The sequence below is a fragment of the Odocoileus virginianus genome, chromosome 14 (genome assembly GCF_023699985.2).
Source record: "Odocoileus virginianus isolate 20LAN1187 ecotype Illinois chromosome 14, Ovbor_1.2, whole genome shotgun sequence".
Classification (NCBI taxonomy): domain Eukaryota; kingdom Metazoa; phylum Chordata; class Mammalia; order Artiodactyla; family Cervidae; genus Odocoileus; species Odocoileus virginianus.
In genome coordinates this window covers 22,045,021-22,067,219 of record NC_069687.1, presented here as the reverse complement: position 1 = coordinate 22,067,219, position 22,199 = coordinate 22,045,021, and positions in this window count along the sequence as shown.

The following is a 22,199-nucleotide window of genomic DNA, read 5'->3' as shown; positions in this document are numbered from 1 at the left end:
CATTACACAGTTCAAAGGATCAACCACTATTTATTGAAAATTCAACCCTTTTTCATAGTTCTTTGTCATAAATCAATGACCATGTCTATGGAAATCTGTTTCTTGACTTCTGTTGTGTACTATCAGAATCACAGAGTAGAGAATATATTTATAGCACAAATAGGCCATAAATGTCTAATCCAGATGGTATAAAGAACACCTGTAAGTTAATCAGAAAAGACAGAAAACTTATTAGAGAAATGGTTTAGACAGACACTTCAAAAAGAGGAATGTACAAGTTGTAGTAAACATATGAAGTATCTCCATTACTTTAGTCACTAGGAGTATATAAAGTAAAATCTCAATGAGATAGTAACAGCATAAATAAAGCAGAAATACTAAAATTGAAAATACACTGCCAATCTAAAATATTGGCAAGAAAGTGCAGAAATAAGAATCCTCCTATCTTACTGGGGACCTGTAAATTGGTATGAATTACTTAGTAATACATTAAGATTTACCTTCTAAATTTGAAGATATGCATACATATTTCCAGAAAAGGGCACTTGAAAGACATGAACATCAAAAAACTAGATATAATCCATTAACAAAACAAATATACAGAAATAATGAAATATTTAAAAAATACAGCACTATCAGCAAAGTAAATTAAAAAAATAAATATTTGCAGCAGAAACATGATGAGTCTTACTATGTGTTCAAATTTACTATTTGAATATCAGAAATATGCAAAAAATTATGGTTCTATGGTGTTAGAAGTAGTTATCATAATAAAGTTTGGGAAGGATGCAGGGGTATTAGGGAGGTACACTAGAGATTTCTGAGGATACTCTTAATACTGTATTTTTTTTGCTTTTAGCCTGGGTGTTGCTTGCATAATTATAAATTCCCATTGTTTTGAGATATACATATGACCTATATATTGTCTTATAATGTATGCTTATAATTTGATCAAATAGTTTATTAAAAGTCAATAGATAAGAGAAATTTCAGGTATGGAATTGTAGTCACTATAGTTTATGAATTCATTCAGGACCAAATCAATAAGAAAAAAGACAATTTCTAAAAACTGAAAGAAAATCAAAACAAATAAATATAACTATATATAGCAAGTTGTTTACTTATCCACACTGGAGAAGGAATCATTTCCAGTGTTTTCAGAACACTGTATTCTACAGTTTGTCCTCAGCCAAATATATTTTATAATTAAATAAACTGCAAATAAATCTTAAAATTTATTCTGCTTTCTTACTGTTCAAAGTAATACAGTCATTATTACTTTGAAATTGTGTATATGAAAATTTGTGTAGCGATAGATAAATATAGCAAAAAATTAATTATACTTATTTATTATTTTCAGTACAAGAGAATAAAGAAATTCAAGTTTAAAAATCAAAGAAATTTTGTAAACATCGTATAGCACTAAATATGAATTTGAAATGTCAATATAAAGTCATGAATTTTTAAAAATTCATCTGTGTATCAGTACAGTAAAACAACACTATTGACACATGCACTAAACAGCCCTGATCACCAAGACAAGCTAGATATTGGCCCAACAGCAAGACCTGCCATATACCAAGGCCAGTCTAGCTACTGTGACTGTGAATGTTCTGTCAGAACAGAAATCTGTGCTGATCTGTAGATGCTGAATGCACTATTGCTCAAGGAGACCAGCAGGCCACTCGGTGACAAATTGATTATCATCCTTGGAGGCTACCACTCTATTTTGCCCCAAGCAGGGCGGCACAATTTTAACCATCTTCACAAATTTTGTCAGTTGAATCCTTTATCTTTACTTTTGACCTTACCAGTCATAACAGTAATTGCAGCCTCCTGGTGGTTAAGTGCTGACCTCTGACCTCTATTACTATTGAGCCCGAGCATCCAACCCTGCAGCTGCCCCATCTGTGTCAGTCCTGTTCTGCACAGGAGAACTCCATTGTACTTTGGGTGCCCTCTCACCCCATATTCTTGATATATGGTGAGTGTTCTGGACTCTCTTATGGAATATAAATCTCTGAAGGGTATTTGACCTTATATAATATATCCATTCCAGTATGCCGGCTTCTCTTAACCGCCTCTTCAATACCATCTCCGAAGGCAAAGCAAACATCTCCCTGCACTTAGTACTCCAAGGTTTCTAAGGGCTGCCTCAATAGCAACATTTTTGCTAATACTTTGAGGTCTCTCCTGGGGTAATAACTGCTGCTGCTGCTTAGTCACTGTAGTCATGTCCGACTCTGTGTGACTCTGTGGACTGTAGCCCACCAGGCTCCTCTGTCCATGGAATTCTCTAGGCAAGGGTACTGGAGTGGGTTGCCATGCCCTCCTCCAAGGGGCTCTTCCTGATCCAGGGAGCAAACCAGGATCTCCTGCATTCCAGGCAGATTCTTTACCACTGAGCCACCAGGAAAGTCCAGGGTAACTATATCCTGTTGCCACTACTGCTGCTGCTAAGTCACTTCAGTCGTGTCCAACTCTGTGCGACCCCATAGATGGCAGCCCACCAGGCTCCTCCGTCCACAGGATTCTCCAGGCAAGAACACTGGAGTGGGTTGCCATTTCCTTCTCCATGTCCTACTAAAGAGTCCCCAAATCAATAAATAGTTGCTTGCTTACACTGAATATTTGGCCCCCTTGATCAAAAACCCTAGGAATCAATCCTAAAAATACCTTCCTGGCTCCGGTCTGAACATGATGACTATTTCTTGCAACTCTTGGTGTATGGTGTCTTACCTATGTTAGGTTCAGTGTCAGTGCATTCCAAGGCAGGTTTTTCTGGGATTTATTGCTATCATTATCCGTGCAGTCAGGAAAGGATATGGGGTAACTCCTGAGGATAAAATCTCTTGCCTTGCGGGATAGCACCTTCCCTTCTGCAGCCACTTCCTTCAGAACAGAATGCTGGCTAGCTCTTATTAGGAAGGGTAGGCAAACTCTGGATGTCCAGAGAATCCACATACACAGATATGTCAGTATGCATACCTCTGCCCCATATGGATTTTTCCCATAATAGTCCTGTGAGCACTAAGCATCTAAATGATTTTGGAGATCTCCTGCTTTAATATACAGGTCTACAGCTTGCTGCTCACCTTCAATCTGTTCTTCCACTCCTAGAGATAAGGGCCTTAGCTATTAACTTCTTGTCCTCAGTTTCTTAACATCCCTCTGATGGCACCCATACAACTTAGCAGTAACCAACCAGTTCTGTTTTCTTCATAGGCACTGTCCTCTCATCTGCTCACTGTGCCCTATATTTCTGAATGCCTGAATCGTCACTTCTGTTGCAGCATTTCCCAGCACTGGACATTTTGCAAGGTAGCAATTAGTGAAATATTTAGCAGCTGATTCACTATCTTCTATCAGGGCACTCAGCACCTCACCTGTCTACCATACCCAACCTCTGATGCATGGTGTGAAGCCAGTCCCAGATTCCCCATTTTACCACCTGTATTATTGGAACACCTCTGTTTTAGTCTTGAGCCTCTGAAGCAGATACCTAAACTAAAGAAGGTATGTGTGTGATTTATTAAGGGCAACGCCTAATAAGGAAAAACAAATGTATCCAGAAAAGACTGGGAGAGCGACTAGTCTGTCCTGCTGATCTGATTGCAGAAAAAGGCAAGGAAGAAGGAAAACAGTTTGAGTAAAAGTATTGCCGAAGGCAAATTGGGTCCAAGAGGGTTCAGCAAGTTCATTCCTGAGCTAGCATCACTCCTCAGTTGAGTCCTATGTCTCCTAAGAACAGGGCTGACTTAATATCCTGCCATGATGAGTCATGGGCTGAAATTTGTGGCAAGTGTGGCCTCAGTGTGAACAGTGATGAATTACAGGGTGTAGCAGCGGGAGCCATCAGTCAACCATACTCTCTGCAGGCAGAGATTGAGAGGCACTTTTTCATGGCTGCCACATGTATAAATAAATATATCTGGGTCTAGATACCAGCTGTAGCATTGAAGAATACAGTGTATTTAAATTTAGTTATCAGACATTGAACAGTTTTGGTATATTATGCATTACAATGTTTACAAAGATAGATAAATTGTTTATGTATGAAAATCAGTGAATTTATCTATTCACTGTATTTAAAATTATTTAATGATGTGTTAAAGGTGTGTTTGGGGTGTAATGTAGCAAAGAATTTATTTTTTAGTGAAGGGTACAATTAGGTATCTACTGTAGAAATCCATGTGAGAGGAAGAAAATAGAAGTCAGAACTGAGTTCTGAAAAACATTACAAAAGTAAATGTGTGGAAACAAGTGAGTAAGTTGATGCATGGGAAATAAGAATAAGTGTCTATTCTTTCTAGATGAATTCTGGTTTTGGGTTTCTTTGTCTGGTGGTGATGAAGATAATATTCCTTCTGATGAGGACTATTGAGCATGAAAAGGATTTCTGTGGTTGCCACTAGAGTAAAACATGGGATATAAGAACTGCTGATATCTATGAGTCACTCCTGTTGGATCCATTTTATTAGAGTTCAGAAAAGAATACTTTGAGATATGGATAAAGAATTTGTGATTAAGTTGTCATACAGAGTGAGAGGACCAAAGCATCTATGTATTAAGTGTGAAGGCCCAATGAGAGTAGCTTTTCAAAAACCAAGGCAGAGGCAATGATAAGAAAAAGGAAAGTTCATAATAGAAATGTTAGTGAGAAATGAATAAAGCAAAAGGATCTCATGAGCTCAGTGTGCCCATAATTAAGAACTTACTGAGAAATTCTTCCAAGGTAGGGTCAGTGGGGTGGTAAAGATGAAATCCTGACCAAAATATATTATGAAACAAATGGGAGCTAATAGTAATAATGTTTCCTCCAAATTACACCTGGTTATTAGTTGGAAGCCCAGCTCTATGATTATATAAAGCCTCAACTATATATCACAAAATCAGATTCTATCAGCTGTATTGTTTTCTAGTCATTACAGTTGTATTCAATCTGTAGGTGAATAAGCCCAAAGGCAACTGCATTCACTTCATTGTCATTTGAATGCCCATGTCTGTAAAAATTCAAAAGCACCAAGGAAATCCACCTCTATAAATGACACAGAAGTATAGGGTCGGGCATCTCCCTTCTCCCATGCTTTCCAGTGGTAGAATCTACTACACAAACCTCTTCCCATGTCAATTAAACTCTTGTCTTATGTGAAGATAAACTCATGACTACATTATAACTATTATAGGAATCCAGAGGATTCATCAACTAAAATGGGGATGAAATCCACACAAAAGTCTCCTAAGGGTGGCTAACAGGCTTCAAACTTCCTTATGTCTGCCTTTGGTGTCTGACTACTGTTATTTTCTTCCTATTTTAATATGAATGTTACTGTTTCTTGAAATATCTGGATACTATGCAATTTACCATATATATCTCTTTATACTTACTCAGATAAAGAGGTATATATCTCCAAATTTTATATACATATGTATAAAGATCCATGATGCCCAAATCATTAAAAAATTAATTTTAAAAGTCAACATTGTGCATTGTAGTTTTTACAAAGTTTTAAAATCTCATTTAATAGAATGTTTTATACTTTCATGTTTATATTCTCTTATACAAAATAATTTCCAAATATAATCACTATTTCTTCTTTTTTTTTTTCACTATTTCTTCTTAAATACTGTCCTTTATCATTTAAAATTTGTAACAAAGAACTAGTAAACTAGAAGTCAACCAAATCTTGAGTATAGGAGATATATAACTTAGACTGATTACATTTAATTTTTATGACAAATAATTTGGATAATAGAGTAGTATACTTCACAAATGGTATTTGTGGACACTTAGTAAAAAGTATTGTGTACATCATTTGGGTACACTTAGTGTTCAATTTTATTTATTTGCACAAACTCCACATTCACCAGCCCATTTTAGTTGACTCTGTGTGTTCATGTGTCTGTGTGCATGTGTTTATATAAAATTTTATATCACAACTTTTCCAATATTTTATATAGGAGTCCTCTTTAGGTTGATCTCTTTGTTCATTTTATATGTCCTAAATTTTTGAAAATGATTATTGCCTTCCAAAAAGCAGGTAGATATTATGGTCTTGTTGGTTTTCTCTGTATGAAAATCAACTACCACTCCTCTCCAAAGAGCACCGGTTCACTTTAACTGAATGATGAGACAATTAATGGATTGAGGGTGAAAACAGGAGAAACTGAAAATCAGATGTTATATTGTAGAATATATACTAACTACAATAGGATTTGTTGAGAGTTATAAAAAGAAAAACTTTAGTAGCAATGCATGCCAAGAAGTAGATACCGTATACTTCACTGGTTCAGAATATTGCAGAGATGTGACGGATAGATATGATATAAATTAAATGATCTCAACAGCTTTAAGTAAGAACCTCCTAAGACTTCTGATTAGGAGTAATCATACCTATCTGTCTCCCACCTGAATATATGAGTTGGAAATTTGGCCACATATATAAATATAAAAAACTTGACAAGTGTAAAACCCACACACTGTCTGTTCACAAATATGTCTACATTGGTCTTGCAGTAATTCATACATTTATGCAGTATTTAATTAACTCAGGTCTAAAAGGACATAGAAAATGATAGACTCATGATAATGTTTGGTGCGACTGAAATGAAGCAATAAATAGTTCTTTCCTTCATGATTTAGGCAAGGTGAGAAGAATGAACTTTTAGGTAAGAGAGTGTGAAAAATGATGAAATTAGCACATAAGATTTTAACTTTTCTAGGTGCTATAAGAGGAAATATAAAATGTAGACTAGCATGTGTGAGTAATTTAAATATATAATATCTAGGGGACATTTAAAGTACTGTTTAACGTCTTTGATTTTAGAGATAGTTGTGATTTATAAAATTGAAAAAAAAATATTATGCAAATGGAAAATGAATTACTTGATCCATTAAGGAAAACATTCTTATTCAAATATCAGTATGAGCTACAATTAAATTGTAGAATATTTCCCCATTCTGTATTACCATAACTAATAGAATCAAATTCCAGTAATTTCTGTTATTCTGAAGAACATATTTATTTCTTGTTAGAGGAGTCTCAAGTGAGTGAATGTATATGTGTTAGAAGAAAACAACACTTATCATCAAGATAATATTTTCCAAAGAAAAACAAAAAGCAGATATTATGTTCAATCATGCTTCCTGTTTGAAAATTTAAAAAAAGAGATTGTTACATAAGCACAGAAACCATATTAAATCTAAACTTTTAAATATAAATCTTATTACAACTAGTACTATAGCTACCTATTCAAAATGGATAATTAATAGCAATTCATCATAAGAAAATGTAGACTTTTCCTTAGAAAAGACTTATTGTTATGTCCTTTTACTTAAGTTACTTAATTTTACTCTTCTTGTTTTATGCATGACATATATTCAATTGCATTTATTCAAGATACTTTAAAGTACTTCATAGTCTTCATGGAAGTTGGAAGACTCGAACAAAAACAAAAACAAAACAGGAAAGAAGGAAACCAATTAATAAAACCCTAGTAGCATTTGTCAGATCCCCAATTTAGCAGCTGAACAACAATAGCATTTGTTACATACCTACACTAATTTAGAATTGTTAAAGAGCATTTTTTTATGAAAAGCAAAATTAAATATTTTAAGAATATCTTCAGATTTAACACATAATTTTATTTTGCTTCTTTTATTGATTTGTTCCATTAAAAATAGGTGTTTATTTCATTAAATACAGGTAATAGAATAGAATGTTACTATTTTCCAAAGGGAGTAAAAGACTAATACTCCTCAGCTTCCACAAAATTTATGCACAAAATTTATTGCATTCTTACATCCACCTGAGTAAAAATTAATATATCAAAAGTGTGTCCTTAAACTTTTATGCAAGCAGTGTACTAGTTTCAATTTACCATCCTGACATCTAAAGAACAAAAATTCTTCTTTTACAAGTATGGAAATATATTATTTTTCTGACCTTGTTTACAGTGTCACTTGGCTTCCAAAATTATAAATCTAGTTTATCTTTCTATGTTTTTTGATTTAAATGTAATCATGGAAAATATTCAATTTAACATAGTGTGAAACCATTACTTATGATAACTAAGTTATTCCAATGCTCACTGTGAGAGGCAAAGAGATTTGTAAACACTCTTACTTTACATATTTATTTAAGCAATTTAGCAATTTACTTGGATCAGAAAATAACTTTTCACAAAATTCATTTTTGATATATTTGTCCTCTGCTCTATGAATCGACACATGTCTGAGCATGGAAGGTTATATAACAAACGGTGGCTTGTCACATGATATGACATATGTGTGGATGTAGGCTATATAACTTATACATTAATAAACTTTCCACTGACATTAACAGATGAGCTGCCTGTTTATAGAGTGACTGTGAAATACTTCCATGTACTGTGAAGGACAAAAAACAGGCATAAAGGAAATGTGGGAAAAGACCCACAAAATTTTCCACTAAGTAAGGTTAGTCACCTACAGCTAGAAATGGTCTTAAAAATCAGTCGCTATGATTTTCTGAAATACTCAGTGTGATACTTTTATCTTCCAGCCAACCAAATAAACTCCTTTTTCAAGTACACAATAAGATTATATACACAATATATATTATATAAGAAATATATATATATATATATCATATACATATATGGGCTTTCCAGGTGACACAGTGGTAAAGAATCCGCCTGCCAATGCAGGAGACAGGAGACTCAGGTTTGGTCCCTGTGTAGGGAAGATCTTTCAGAGTAGGAAATGGCAACCCACTCCAGGATTCTTGCCTGGAACATTCCATGAACAGAGGAGCCTGACAAGCTATAGTCCGTGGGGTCATGAAGACTCAGACATGACTAAACAACACATGCACCCTCAGGCAGGCATGCTCATAAACATATATGTGTGTGTATGTATATATGTGTGTATATATATATATACCCCCTGTTGCAAAGCAAGAATCTTGTTCCATTTTCACAAGGAACTGTATACCAAGCCATTCTGATGGCTGTGAACTCTGTAAGTGTATGCTGTCATGATACTCCCCACCAAAAACTTTGGCTGTTTTAGGACTGTAGTAATGCAAATTTGTCTAATAGGGCAAGGGTTTCACAATTCTGCCTCTTGGTAATTAAATTTTATTGAAAAAGAAACTCTTTGGGTGAATTAGGTCACCCTGACCAAGGTGATTTCAAGGAAAGGGCCAGTGCAGTCCCTGAGAAATAATTTGCCATAGAAGTGAGACTGAATTGGGTCCTCTGGGCAAATCACCGTGGTTAGCTGAACACTGAAGAATGATTATTTGGTCAAAGAATGGCCTGGCATAACTCACAGAGTTGTTGACCACATGTTGGGAGAATAAAATGAATCTCTGTGGTATGTGTGCTCTTCTGTGAATTGGATGCATTGATAGGTAAGATTGGAGACCAAGTGCTTTTTGATATGACACAATCTTCACCATGTGTGACTTAGGAGAGAGTGACCTCCTTTATGGTTGAGAGCCACAATGGCTTGACTAAATAAGCAGACAATTGTACTATGTCTCAAGCCAGAGACTGATGAGAACAAGCTTTAGAAGTAGTGGTTAATAGAGGCATTTCTTCAAAATGTCTCATACCAGAGGCACGCTCAGGCGGCTGCTTTGAAAAAAAAAGTCAGTGAACAAGTCTTGAAGCCTGCAATAATCATCAGACAGGTCAAAAAAATTACAAAAAAGTTGTTTCTGTGTGATATGAGGAGCCTATCTCATTTTCTATTTCCCATATACAACTGTGAACATCTGTACAAATTTTTAAAGGTCCATAAGTGAGTTTTAGGGAAAAACTTGGATTTCCAAATAAGCAATACAGTCTCAGTATTCAAATAAAGGTAGAACTACTTTTTAGTTCAAATTTTGAGGCCAAAATCATAAACATCAATTTATTCCAAATGTATTGAGCATATAGTCTGTGGCAGGCAATTCAATAAGTACTAGATTAGATATAGAAATACTAAGAAATTTCTTATTTCTTGGGAGAAAGAAATGGAAAAGATTAGAAGTAACTATTAGTTTATGTTAATTTACTTTTCACAATCTTTCAATAGCATTTGCTTTTTAAGAACTATTATTAACATATCCAATCTGGTGTTCCAAATAAAGTAGACAACAACATTTAATTAGTTCCACCATAGGTTGCCAATATAACACAGTTATTTATAGAAGGAATTTAACAATGCATGTCTAAAATCACAAAAATAACTGTGGAATCAGAATCTAGGGATTAATCTCAAGGTAATAAGTATATGGACAGATAATTTATATCTTTATCAAAGAGAATAAAATATCATGTTGTTGTTCAGTCACTAAGTCATGTCTGACTCCTTGTAACCCCATGGGCTGCAGCATGCCAAGCTTCCCTGTCCTTCACTGTAGTTTACTCAAACTCACGTCCATTCAGTCAGTGATACCATCTAACCATCTCATCCTCTGTTGTCCCTTTCTCATCCTGCACTCAATCTTTCCAGCATTTGGGTCTTTTCCGATGAGTCAGATCATTGCCTCAGGTGGCCAAAATATTGGAGCACCAGCTTCAGCATCAGTTCTTTCAATGAATATTCAGCATTGATTTCCTTTATGATTGACAGGTTTGATCTCCTTATGTCCAAGGGGCTCTCAATAGTCTTCATCAGCACCACAGGATGAAAGTATCAGTTCTTTGGTGCTCAGCCTTCTTTATGGCCCAACTCTCCCCTCCATACATGTCTACTGGAAAAAACCTAGCTTTGACTATATAGACATTTGTCAGCAAAGTGATGTTCTCTGATTTTTAATATGCTGTTTAGGTTTGTCATAGCTTTTCTTGTAAGGAGCAAGTGTCTTTTGATTTTGTGGCTGCAGTCACTGTCCGCAGTGATTTTGGAAACCAAGAAAATAAAATCTGTCACTGTTTCCACTTTTTCCCTATTTGCCTTGAAGTGATGGGACCAGATGCCATGACCTTAGTTTTCTGAATATTGAGTTTTAAGCCAGCTTTTTCACTGTCCTCTTTCACCATCATCAAGAGGCTCTTTAGTTCCTCTTCACTTTCTGCTGTTAAAGTGGTATCATCTGCATATTTGAGGTTGTTGATATTTCTCCAAGAAAACTTGATTCCAGCCTGTGAATCATCCAGCCTGGCATTTCCATGATGTACTCTGCATATAAGTTAAGTAAACAGGGTGACAATATACTGTTTTGACATACTTCTTTCCCAATTTTTGAACCAGTACCATGTCCAGTTCTAAGTGTTGCTTCTTATCATGCATACAGGTTTCTCAGGAAACAGGTAAATATCTAATAAAAGTTACTGGATACATTTTTTGGCAAAAATGAGATATATATATATAATATATATAAAGAAATATATATAAATAATATAAATATTAGGTAAACACTAAAATTTATTTTATATGGGAATATTTGATTATATATTAAAAGTATTTAAAACATACCATTAAAGAATAAAAATGATAGCATCACCCTAAAAATATCCACACACACACATTGGAGTGATAATAAGAGTAGTGACTTTTTTAATCTTCTTTCTTTTGATCATGTGCTTATTTATTTATGTAACTAAAAGTTCAATTGTGCATTAAATACATTTTTAGCATCTATCAAAATGAAATTGAAAAGGAATGCCAAAGCTTAGATCATGGGTCTGATCAAGTCTATCATCTTCACTAGTAGCATCTCATGTCCTGAGCTTGTTGGCACTGAAGCCAGGAGAAGTCTACTCAGGTATACCTGGAAGACAAGGCACAATGGCCACTGGAAAGGAGACACAAAAATTTTACAGTAGAAATCTGAAGTTATAACCTCAAGCAAAACACTGTTTGTATAATCACTAGTTACATTTTAAGAATTCTTGTCACATAATATTCTACAATTATTATGTGGGTAACCCTAAACTTAACTTAGTGGATCTTGAAATATAAAAGTCTTACAAATAAAACATATGCTAAATTTAATTTAAAATATTTAAATTAATTAAATACTGAAAAAAAAATTCACTCAAACCTAAAGATAAGTGAAATAATTGAACTTGATAACAAAAAACATATAATAATGACATTAATTTTGTGAATTATAAAAAAACAAATATATTTTATAATATAAAATATAGTCTTTATGTGCACAAATGTACAATAATTGGTGATTAGATGATGTACAGTTACTATCTGTATTACAGATAGTAATACAGGCATGAATTAAGAAGTACTCTATAGAAGGTTCCTACAAACATTTAGAAATATGCAAGTAAGAACAGAAAGAAGATACAGACTGTTGAATTCTCAAGCATATTACAATGCCAAAAGACAAAAATGGCAAAATTCATTAGAAATCACAGAGAGAAAAGCAAAGAAAAAAATGAAATATCAAATACCATCTAGACTGATTTGAGCAGTATAGCATTCAGTGAGTAAAATTCTTTGGTGATACTGGTAGAAATATTAATTACTGTAACCATTTTGGGAAAAGAAAGATAGTCTAGAAATTCTATTTAAAAAAAAAAACCAAAAACATAGCTCTTGCCCAAAAAGTACTCCAGCGACTGTCTCCTGTACAAATGAAAGAATCAAAATATTAAACTTTGTATAAAAGGATGTTTGCTTCATTGATATCTGCAGTGGCCAAATTCCCCCTAAAATAGAAGGTGCCAAACTTAAAAACACAATAAATGGGTAAACGGACTGATAATCAATCTAACATTTATCATGAACATTATACTGCATCAAAATGAAATTGTTTTTAAAATCATGAGATCCTTTTGATTGAGAAAAACAAAATGCTTATCAATTTATAAAATGCATTTTAAACACAAACACACACACAGACTACACTAATATACATTTTTAACATGAACTTGAGTTTTGCACAGTTGCAGAAATGGAAAAAGAGGAGGGATATATCTATGAGAATAAGCTATAAATTTTTTTCAAAAAAGAAACACTCTGTAACGATTGAAATTATCTATCTGTACACAATATGGTTGCTATTAGGTGCATGCAATTTTTAAATATGGCTAGTGCAACTGATACCATAATTTTTAATACAATTTTAATTAAAGTTTAGATGGTCACATGTGGTAATGCCTAGACTGTATGTGTGTGTGTGTGTGTGTGTGTGTGTGTGTATGTATGTATTTTCATTCACTCAGTCATGTCTGACTCTTTGCAACCCCATGGACTGTAGCCTGTCAGGCTTCTCTGTCCATTTTCCAGGTTAAAATACTGGAGCAGGTTGCCATTCCTTCTCCAGGCTTCCCAACTCTAGGATTGAACTCATGTCTCTTGCATCTCCTGAACTGGCAGGAAGATCCTTACTAGCTGAGCCACCAGGAAAACTCCACTTAGATTACACTATAGGAAAAAATATAAACCACAATATTTTAAAATAACAACGTCTTTCTCACTTAATATTTGTCTATTTCAAGTGCATGTCTTTCTAAGACAACCAAATCTCTGTTCCATATCTTTGTCACTTAAGCATGCAAGCTAAAGGGGCATCCCCCTCTGGTCATGGGACTTCATGGGAAGAAAATAGCAGCATGTTACATTATGGACTGTCAACACCTTACCAAATTGTGACACATGGCATTTGCTCTCATATATCATTTGCCAAAGGAAGAGGAGAGAGAAGGCCCATATTTCCATGTACCTAGAACAGGGCTTCTCAACCTCGCACTACTGATATTTGCTCCACATAATTATTTTATGGGAGATGTTCTTCACATTATAGAATATTTAGCCGCATCTCTGTTCTCTACCTGGGATTCCGTGGTGGCTCAGATGGTAAATAATTTGCCTACAATGCTTGAGACCTGGGTTTGATTCCTGGGTCAGGAAGATCCCCTGGAGAAGGGAATGGCAACCCACTCCAGTATTCTTGCCTGGAGAATCCCATGGACAGAGGATCCTGGGGGACAATCGCAAAGAGCCAGACATGACTGAGCAATTAACACACTGTTCTCTACCTGCTAGATCTCCATACCATCCCCTCAGCCTTGAGAATCAAAAAATATATGCAGATTTTTCCAAATAATTCTCAGTTAAAAAAAAATTATTGCTCCAGTTTAAGAATGATTGGCTTAGAAATATTTGGTGGAAATAAAAATAGATACCACAGAGGTGGGTAAAGATGGTGATAAAATAATAATAAATATAAAATAGTAAAATATATAATGCCACTGTATGTATATGTCATATAAATATGTATAAAGTTATTTATTTTAAAATAAATTGGATCTATAGCTAATAATGATCAAACTTCCCTGGTGGCTCAGTGTTAAAGAATCTGCCTGCCATTACAGGAGATGCAGGTTTCATCCCTGCATCAGAAAAATCCCCTGGAGAAGGGAATGGCAACCCACTCCACTATTCTTGCCTAGGAAATTTGATAGACAGAGGAACCTGGTGTGCTGCAGTCCATGGGGTTGCAATGAATCGGACAATACTTAGTGGCTAAACAACAATAACAATAGCTAATGATCTTTGAGCTATACACCACGATATTGGTGTATATAAACAGAAAAAAAAATTCTCACTTCAAAAAACAATGACAGTTAATAGATTATAATAACACACTAAATTTATATCTGTTAAAAAAAAAGATCCTGAAACAAGAGAAATATGAAAGAAAGGTGCTAAACAAATAGTAAAACCTTGGACTTTATCAATACTTATAGAATGACATAACCTTGCAGGAAATAAGAGATAAGATCTTGAAACTACCTAAGATGGACCTGAGTTCCTACATAAAACAAGAATCATTGTTGAACATAGACATTAAAGATATAAGGTAGAAAATAAGTACATGTGATGATTAATTTTATGTGTCAGCTTGACTGGATCATAGGTTGTTCAGATGTTAAACATTATTTCTGACTGTGTCTATGAAGGTGTTTCTAGAAGATGGTGACATTAGAATTAGTGAATTGAGAAAGTTAAATCCACAGCTATAACATTATTATTATTAATGTGTAAACAGACAATAATGTGTATCATTAAAAGTTGTATTTAGAGTTAAATTCATATTCTAATTCTGTACAACTGTATCAGTTCAGTCGCTCAGTCATGTCCGACTCTGCGACCCCATGGACTGCAGCAAGCCAGGCTTTCCTGTCCATTACCAACTCTAGGAGCATGCTCAAACTCATGTCCATTGAGTCGGTAATGCCATTCAACCATTTCATCCTCTGTCATCCCCTCTTCCTCCTACCTTCAATCTTTCCCAACATCAGGGTCTTTTCCAGTGAGTCAGTTCTTCGCCAAAATATTGGAGCTTCAACATCAGTCCTTCCAATGAATATTCAGGACTGCTTTCCTTTAGGATTGACTGGTTCAATCTCCTTGCATTCCAAGGGACTCTCAAGAGTCTTCTCCAACACCGCAGTTCAAAACATCAGTTCTTCGATGCTCAGCTTTCTTTACGGTCCAACTCTCACATCTGCACATGACTACTGGAAAAACCATAGCTTTGACTAGATGGACCTTTGTTGGCCAAGTAATGTCTCTGATTTTTAATATGCTGTCTAGGTTTGTCATAGCTTTCTTCCAAGGAGCAAGCATCTTTTAATATCATTGTATCAATTTTATATATTTTACTTGTTTTGCTGTATTTCTTGTTTTCCTATATATCTTAGTTTTGTGGAGTGATTCAACTATAATCATCTGTCAGTTAATATGATTAGTTTGTTATTGATTTAAATTGTATAAATGCATAAAGCAATTTAAAACAATCATAAACTAATATTAACAGATAATTATTGATGAATCACTCCCCAAACCTAAGAAATTTAGGAAAAATAGAAACAGAGTAAAACAAGTAAAATATATGCTTTATCTTTATAGTAACAATATAAAATTGATAAAATGACAATAACAATTTACCCCTGTGAACTTCCTTCCCCAAAATAAATAAACCCATTATGATCATGACCATGAGACCAGACCAATCTCGACTGAGGGACATTCTATAAAATACCTTACCAGTATGTTTTAAAACTGTGAAAGTCAATGAAAACTAGAAAAATCTGAGAAAGTGTGACAGAGCAGAGGAGTCTGAGACATGACAGTGAAATATAGAGTCATATTTTGAATGGAATTCTGGAACATAAAAAGACATTGGATTAGAAAAACAATATAGTGCTTAGTAACAATAATGTATCAAGATTCTTCTCTTCACTGCAACTAATGTACTGTACTATGTAAGATGTTAGTTGTAGGAAATTATATGATGTATAGAATATATTGGAACACTCTGTAGGTACTCTGTTTATAATTTTTCTGTAAATTTAAAACAGTTCTGAAGTATCAAGTTTAAAAACTACTACCAGGGACTGTCTCAGTACATCGTTTTGAAACTGTTTGGTCCCAGCCCCTATGAGTGAAGTGATTAAAATTTGAATGTACATATATTTTATTAGGAAAAATTTACCAATGTCATTTAATATGTTTTTTTTAAAATTGATTTAAAAATCTCTAAGGAAAGTAATGCATTTGTTCAGTTAACAAATAGTTTAATCTTACTCATTTTTTGTAAGTATGTGCATGTCTTAAAAGAACAAGTAATACCACTGTTTTCTAATGAAATAATGCTATGGAATTTGTACCTGAACACTACAGCACTGCATATTTACATACTTTTTATAATATATTGCACATAATTTACATATAGTAGGAATGAGAGATATGTGAACTTTGACTAATACTGTGGTAACTATTCTCATATTAAATTCATTTTTTTAGCATGATTCCCTGAAGACCAAGTTATTTCTCCAGCTGTCATCTGACAGATTCCCATCAGTGTTCTAAGGAAGATTAGGTTTGTGTTCTTTAAGTGTTGGCTGAAATGAATCAGTGAAAAAACAGATTTGTATAACCATTAATATTTTTATAGATGAATAAGGGAATATCAAGTTAATACATTTTCATAGATAATACTATTAGAACCTATGTAGTCTCCTCTATAACACTTGGGAGCTTCCCAGTTGGTTCAAACAGCAAAGAATCTGCCTGCCAATGCTGGATACATAAGATATGAGGGTTCGATCCCTGGGTTGGAAAGATCCCCTGGAGGTGCACATGGCAACCCATTCTAGTCTTCTTGCTGGAAGGATCCCATGGACAGAGGGACATGGAGGGCTACAGTCCATAGAGTCCCAAAGCATCAGCCATGACTGAAGCGACTTTAGCCTGCACACAGGCATAAAGTTTGGGGATCTATTTTTGTCTACTGAAACCAACATGAATTTCTTCATAGTTTTAACTCAATGATTAAACATAAGCAGAATGAGAATATTTCAAATCATACTTTTAATCAACCATCTCTAACATGGATTATATTGTTTATAGTAAAAATATCATTGTCTTAAAAATGACCCCAATAATAACAGTACACAATATTTTCAACTCATAAAGTCATTATTTTTATCTTTGGAACAATTAGTAGCTCGTTTAATGTGATAAAGTGCTTCTTCAGTATCCATTATGAAATAACAATATCTTTTGTGGTGGACATCCAAAACATTAAACCTTGCATAGAATATTGATGTTTAAAGAGATAGAATATAACTATTGATTTGTATAAAAATAAAATCACTATTGTGCTCACATAATGTCATGATAATGTGAATCAAGAAGTTAACATTCAGTTTTCAAATTGCTTCTCCTTCACTCATTTTAATCATGATTTTTTTAATCAAAGACCTTATTTTATATATATATATATATATATATATATATATATATTCTGGAGTCTTAATACTGTTTTGTTTCATTAGAAAACAGCTAACTAGTTGAGAAGGAACGTCACCCCAAGTTTTTAAGCTGCTGCATCTTGATAGCTGTAGTTTTGGATTGTACTGGGGTGATGATATGTAAATGACTGGTTGTTTCAAAGTGTCTGCAAAGCATTTTAGATGCCATTTGTGAGGCCCATTTTTAGTAAAAGTTGAAGGTTAAATATGAGATTGAGCTGAATAATCTCAGTTGAGACTGAAATGCTGACAATAGCAAAACAGACTATCCTTGGGTTGACCGCGGCAACATAGGCAGCCTGCAGGCCCATAATGATCTAAATGAGTAAGCTGTTAAAGAGATTGCATTGTGCTAGCAATTTGGCAATGAATTCTTCAGCAAAATTGTGAGCAGGAGTGAATCTCATAAAGGAATCCTGAGATGCATATTATCTTTCCATATGTGTTAATCTGCTGCAGAGTTTATGCATTTCTCTATAGATTAGATTATGAAAGCTTTGCTAGATGTAAGGATAATTGTATACATTTATATATATGTGTGTGTGTGTGTATATATATATATATATATATATATATATATATATATATAGTGTTGTGTGCTGACTCTGTGTGTTTTATTGTTATATAATGTCTGTGTGTTTTATTGTTATATAATGTACTCAGATATGTAATTTCTTATTTAGTATTTCTTAGTAAGGCACATCTTCTAAAGAGTTGGTAAAGAACTAAATAAAATAAGATGATATGTAAACTATATATTATAAGAAGGTAAAAAATACTGCCCCAAAAAAATTATCATAGTAGAAATGTGAAAACTAGGTATCAAATGATGAACAGTATGTAAAACTGGCCAGTAAGTTACTTTCATATATTTGCATGGGGGAGAGAGAGAGGCAAACTGACAAATATACATTTGTATGTACTAAGCTTAGGATGTCACAAGCCAACTGTATAAGGTAATTCAACAGTAGGAACAAGTATAGAAACAGAAACCCTTCCTGGGTCACTAGTTTTTTTTATCTCTGGATTAGGGAACTTGAGGATGGCACAATATAATGTTTCACAAATCATTTCCAACATGGCACATGAGATATGTTTCAGAATGCCTTGGAACAAAGGGTGTGTTATACGTTAGCAAAAAAAAAAAAAAGATACTTTGTTATGCTTTGTCTAATTATGGTGAATCCCTACCACAATTTACGTAAGCCCACAGCAGTATTTTCTATAGAATAAGAAATTTGTGACATCAGTTGAAGAAATCAACTGTTGCAAAAGCAGAATTGGTTAAAAAGAAAACAAAACGGAAGATGTGAAAGAGTTTAAAATCTTTGTGCCCAGGGGAAATGAATAGAAACAGAAGGAGGACTGGACTCCCTGTAACAATAATGAGATTTTACTCAGAGAGGAAAAGTGTGATTGAATTATTGGCATTTCCCAATGGAGTTACAATTTAGGAAAAAAAAAATTTTGATTCTTTGTACCCATAGCTAAATTCATGGATAGGCTTACTATATCTAACCACATTTTCCCCAAGCACTATAGTCACTTTAGAAGCAATTCACTTTCTTGAACATAAGCTATGTTTTTTCGCTGCCTGTTGACAGGTCACAGGATTCAAGTGTGTGGATATTAAATGCCCTCTTTTGGGCTTGTACTCTCTACTCTCTCCTTTCATGTTGAAATTTCCCTTTAACTGGTACAGGACAAGTCTCTGGTCTTCTTTTCCAGGCATTGCTCCTACTTCCTAATAGTCAGGTTTCTATTTCAAATCTTTCCTCTAGATTCTTTATGGCAATACATGCTATTCCAGTCTCCCTTATGTCTAACATCCTGTACCTCCTGTGTTACTAATGTTTCTTTTATTTATGACTCCAGAACACATCTATGATCATTGTATTTCCCATACACACACACACACACAAAGAAGTATAATATCCTGACACTTTATAAAATGAACATAAATGCTATGTTAATCCCAAAATGTTAATTTAATGTCTCATTTCTAGACAGTATTTTTAGTTTATTTGTAAAATTAATTTGCTCTTTGGTTTTCTGAAATTGAAAGCTTTCTTAGGGCAAGGTAAGGAAAATTAGCATGCAGTCTTTCCCACCAAATAGTTAGCTATTTAGCATGTTTATCAGTAACTATGAGATAGTAATCAAACCTTGAACAAGCTTTTGCTGACAGCAACTTTCAAACTTCTTTGCTTCTGATGTGACACATTAATATGTAGCAATATACTCATAAGATGAGAGGATTAAATAAGCTACCTTAAGTTGAAAAAGACATAATTATGTGTCAAAATGGAAATATGTAGTCTTTAGCATTTTCCATATTAAAACAACAGAGTTTATATTTCCATTCAAGATGGTTTTTTAAGAATCTGTGAAAATGAAGACTTGTATCTAGACTTTACCAGAGACTTGATTTGAATGTTTGAAGGTAAGCAGTTCCTATCTAAAATAAATGTGTGATTTAACTGAGAAATAAGAGGCACACAGGTGATCTGTGCATCACACATAACATGATGTCCCACTAGGGACACTAACTGCTCTATCAGTTTAAAAGCAAGGTGTGACTATGGATGATTCATGTTAATGATTGGCAGAAACCAACACAGTTCTGTAGAGCAATTATCCTTAAATAAAGAAATAAATTAGAAATAAATAAATAAAAGCAAGATATGAGACTGCTTTAAAACTATAAAATGTGAAACTTGTGATTTACTTGAAATTGTAGGTAATATATTGAAGGGAAGAAAAAACATGAGATGAGAATAGACAAGGGAGAGAGTAAAAATAGCAGAATGTAGAGATTAGAAAGTAGAAGCATATTTCCAAATGGTTTTATGTCCATACATATGTGAAAGATTTAGGAATTTAAGAGAAAGGGTAGTTTTGATTTCAGACAGTGGGAAAGAGTGTCAACTTACAATCCATTTGTAAGGCTTGAAAAATATCTTGTACAATTACAGAGATGAATATAATATGATCAGAGATATTCATTTGGAAAGTATATTGACTATTGTTTACCCAGAGGTGGAGCACAAAATGAATAATGCAAGGAAGAGGGATCATTGTAAAAATCAACATGAGGAGCATCAGATTGCGTGGAGGTTTGACCAAAAAGAATTCAAAGTAGACTATCTTTCCCCTGTGCTCTGCTAAATTGCTTCCAATTCTGTCCTGGGTCACTCTTTGTGATGTGCTGGACTATAGCCCGCCAACCTCCTATGTCCATGGATTCTCTAGGCAAGAAGATTGGGGTGGGTTGCCATGCTTTTCTCCAGGGGATCTTCCTGACCCAGGGATCAAACTGGCATCTCTTATATGTCTCCTACATTGGCAGGTGGGTTCTTCATCACTATCTCCACGTGGCAAGCCCTATCTTTCCCTACTTAATTTAAATTATGAAGTGAAGCAGTTATGTACATTTTAACACATATAAGGGTACATGTTCGGATCACTTTTGCACACAGATTGCTTTTTAGTTGACTGACTATCCTTTTAAATTATTTTTAATGGTTTATTTCTCAAAAAGTCATTACACTTTCCAATTTGGTTATGGAAAATAGATATTGCTGCTATAATGTGGTGTATGTGATGCTAAGAACATATATACTGAGCAAGAGAATAGCAGCTTCTGACAAAAGAGCTCTTCTAAACACTAACATTTAGGACTTGATACTGCAGGGAGCCAGCCTGGCATTCATGGTCACACGTGGTGTTCTCAAAAATAATCTCACAGGACACCAACATCAGACAAGATCACTCTGGGGTCATTATGAAGAGAGATGGAAAACAAGACTGATTCATAATCTTGACTCAGTTCAGTTCAGTCACTCAGTCATGTCTGACTCTTTGCAATCCCATGGACTGTGACATGCCAGGCTTCCCTCTCCATCACCAAATCCTGGAGTCCACCCAAACCCATGTCCATTGAGTCAGTGATGCCATCCAGCCATCTTATCCTCTGTCGTCCCCTTTTCCTATTGCCCTCAATCTTTCCCAGCATCAGGGTCTTTTCCAATGAGTCAGCTCTTCGCATGAGGTGGCCAAAGTATTGGAGTTTCAGCTTCAACGTCAGTCCTTCCAATGAATACCCAGGACTGATCTCCTTCAGGATGGACTTGTTGGATCTCCCTGCAGTCCAAGGGACTCTCAAGAGTCTTCTCCAACACCACAGTTCAAAATCATCAATTATCCAGCGCTCGCTTTCTTCACAGTCCAACTTCATATCCATTATGACCAGTGGAAAAACCATAGCCTTGACTAGATGGACGTTTGTTGACAAAGTAATGTCTCTGCTTTTTAATATGCTATCTAGGTTGGTCATAATTGTCCTTCCAAGGAGTAAGCGTCTTTTAATTTCATGGCTGCAATCACCATCTGCAGTGATTTTGGAGCCCAGAAAATTAAAGTCTGACACTGTTCCCACT